The 3,675-nt window shown below is 37.3% G+C and overlaps 1 non-coding gene across 1 annotated transcript; it reads left to right on the top strand.

Moving 5' to 3' along the window:
- The first annotated feature begins 2,135 nt into the window (after positions 1-2,135).
- Positions 2,136-2,241, top strand: LOC140851307 (small nucleolar RNA R71). Its single transcript, XR_012134059.1, has one exon. It is a non-coding gene; the product is annotated as a small nucleolar RNA R71 (small nucleolar RNA).
- The last annotated feature ends 1,434 nt before the right edge of the window (positions 2,242-3,675 follow it).

The following is a 3,675-nucleotide window of genomic DNA, read 5'->3' on the forward strand; positions in this document are numbered from 1 at the left end:
TTGAAGATAGCTTCATTGATTAATAGGCTCTTGTTCTAAATTTCTGTAGCTGCGGTAAAGTAAAAAAAATAAAAAAATAAAAAAAAATATGAAATCGTTGGGTTGCCTCCCAACAAGCGCTAAGTTTTACGTCTTCAGCCAGACGTCATACATACTTGAGCGTAGCAGGAAGGGATTTCAATTCTAACATAGGTGGTGATTCTAAAGATGGGACTATTGGTGTACTGGCTAATGTGGGCAATGGCTCATACTTGATTATCCATGGAGGAGTGGTTTATCGTGTGGTGTATCCAATAAGGTGTTAACTTCTTTCATATATCCCTTAAAGTTATACACTCCAAAGTGAGCCAAGCAAGTATCTAAGGGGTCTGATGCTAGAATTGTGGGTGTTGCATCTTCTATAATGTCTTCTAGTATATCTACTTTGAAGCAACTATCCATTGATGGTCCTTGAGAAGCATCAAACACATTCAGTCTCAGTTTCTTATTCCCAAATGATACGTCCATGACTCCTGTCCTATAATTGATGCATGCATTTGTCGTAGCTAGGAAGGGTCATCCTAAGATAATAAAAATTTGTCTTGGGTTGCCATTTAATTCCATGTCGAGAATCAGAAAATCAACTGGAAAGTAAAACTCATCTACCTTGACCAAGACATCCTCAAGCATTCTACGTGGTTCCTTAATTGATCTGTCGGCTAATTGCAGTGTGACTGATGTGGGTTTCAGTTCTTCGAATCCAAAAAGTTCATACACTGAACTAGGTAAAAGATTCACACTTGCCCCTAAGTCCAGAAAAGCTTTTTCAATGTGATGATCTCCTATAACACAGAAAATGATGGGGGCTCCTGGGTCCTTAAGCTTTGGAGGAGTGGCATGTTGGAAGACAGAACTAACCTGTTCAGTGAGGCATACTTTCTTTGGGATTTGTGATCTAGATTTACGTTTTTGGGTGCACAAATCCTTCAAAAATTTGGCATAAGCAGGGACCTGTTTGATTGCGTCTAGAAGGGGAAGATTAATTTGGACTTGCTTAAATAATTCCAACATCTCATCGAGTTTTCCTCCCTTCTTATCTGCAGGAATAGGGGCTTTCAGGGCATCCAAAAATGGAGCTTTAGGCAAGTAAGATGATTCCGGTGCAGCTGGTTCCTTCTCTATTTTCAGATCCTCCTTATTCTTGGGTGATTTGGCTTCAGTTAGAGGTTCAGGGTCAGTCTCATTGGTTTTACTAGTGTGTTCAATGACCTTCCCACTTCTCAGAGTCATGATTGATTTGGCATGTTCAGAAAAAACTTCTGGGGTATTAGAGCTCTCAATCACAAATTGCCCTCTTGGGTTGCTCTTGGGTTGGCTAGGTAATTTTTCTCCTTCCCTCCTACTGAATGCAGTCGCTAGTTGACCTATTTGGGTCTCTAGCTTAGCAATGGATTGTGTGTGGGAGTTAAGGATCTGAGTGTTGACTTCTAATCATTCTAGTGCTTTTAGAACTTTTTCTTCAAAAGCTGAACTATGACCAGTAGTAGACGGTTGAGGAATATTTTGAAATTGATGGTATGGTCCATGCCTATATGTTGGATCCTGATATTGAGATCGAGGTGTGGTAGGACCAACCACTGATTATGGTCTCCAGGAGAAATTTGGATGGTTTCTCCAGTCGAGGTTATAAGTGTTCGAATATGGATCATTTCCTGATCTGCGAGCTTGTTGGACTTGAGCTTGCTGAACCTGCTTGTGCACAAACTTAGAAAATTGAGGTGCGGCTGGGCATTCACTAACAAAATGGTTCGGACTTGCACACAATGTACAAACTTCTTGGATTGGGTTAGGTAGAATCGAGGATTGTCCAGTATTTAAAAGACGATCTAATTTTTGGGACAGTTCATCTACCTTATGATGGATATCTATGGCATTTCCTACTTCATATATTCCACCTCTCTTTGGATTTAATATGGATTTATCTCTAATAGAGGCAGACATATGATGTAATGAATTTTCACTTAAAATTTCAAACAGTTGCCATGCCTCATCCTCACTTTTCAGCATGAATGTCCCACCGCATGATGCATCGACCATTTATCGATGTCTTTCAGATAGCCCATCATAAAAATATTGGATTAACTGCCACTTGGGTACAGCATGGTGGGGACATTTTCTAATAAGGTCCTTTAATCTCTCCCATGTTTCATGAAATATTTTTCTATCTAATTGGAAAAAACTAGTTATGGCTTTCCTTATTTGATTAGTTCTTCCTATAAAAAAATATTTCTTGAGAAACTCTACTTGCAGCTGGTCCCAGATTGATATAGTCATGGAATCCAAAGTATGTAGCCAGTATTTGGCTTTGTCCTTAAGTGAGAAAGGAAATAATTTTAACCTAAGAGCATCATCGGAGAAGCTGTGAATTTTGACAGTTGAGCATATCTCAAGAAATTCTTCAAGATGTTTATAAGGGTCCTCATTACTAAGTCCATAAAATGAAGGTAACATTTGGATTATACTGGACTTAATTTCATATTGAGTGGCCTCCATAGGAGGCACTTGAATACAAAGAGAGTAGGTATATGTGGAAGGAGTAAAGTACTCCTTCAATTGTCTGGGTGGATCATTCTCCTGATTTCGGTCTATATTTTTACGTCTATTAGCTCTAAAGGTTCTTTCTATTTCTGGATCAAAAGGTTGGATTTCTGATCGTAACGATCTACGGTCAAGCATACACCTTACAATTATACTTTAGAGCAAACATAAAAAATTTTAGTTTTTATAATATATATATATTTTTATAATAAAGTGAGAAAAGAATGAAGAAAATCTAAAGAGAAGAACCTAAGAATCTTAAATCTATAAAAAAGAAGAAATTAGTTAATGTTTAGATGTTAATTGCAATCAACTTAAACAAGTATAGACTCTCTATCCTAAGGTTAACTTAGATCTAGACAGCTCTTAACTTTCAAGACCGCTTTTGAGCACTCCAAGCTTAAGACTGACTAACTGACTCGGCCAGATAAGCGTAAGATGTGGGAGGTTTCCTGCTCATTGCTTTCCTTAGACACCAACTGAGTTGGCCAGATCAGTCAACGAAACCAATTGAAAACCACTTTCTTTAACCATTTGCCTTAGACACAGAGCAATTAACCAATCCGCACTCGGTTCAACTCTAGAGCTTTCTTATCCTATTGAGCTCGAAATCCTTAGGGGTCAATGTCTAATTAATTTTAGATTAAGGTCTAGGTTATGCAAATGCAAGGAAGTGATTTGTGGGTCAAAGAAGAGTGATCAAATCTCCACCTTATCTGATTAATGGGTTATTGCCCTTAAGATTAATTATGGAGATGAGATACAAAGAAACAAGGTGTCCAATCAAGTTAGAAATTTTTATATTTGAGGTTATGCTATTTTAATTAAGTGTTATAAAATATCAGTGGCTTTTTTTTTAATTTAATTTAATCGTACCAAGGTCTCCGGCAACGGTGCAAAATTTGATGCGTAGTCATTGATAGCACCAAAAATAACTCTACTCACTACGTAGGTAGGATGAGTCGAGATCGTATCCTCAGGAACCTTGGGCTAAGTTGAGATTATAAAATAAAAGAAAAAAAACATTATTTTGATTTAAAAAATAAATTATCTTAAAATTGATTTAATTAGAAAATAAAGAGCTCGAGTGTTTTGAAT

This window comes from Elaeis guineensis, chromosome 8, assembly GCF_000442705.2.
Source record: "Elaeis guineensis isolate ETL-2024a chromosome 8, EG11, whole genome shotgun sequence".
NCBI classification, from domain to species: Eukaryota; Viridiplantae; Streptophyta; class Magnoliopsida; order Arecales; family Arecaceae; genus Elaeis; species Elaeis guineensis.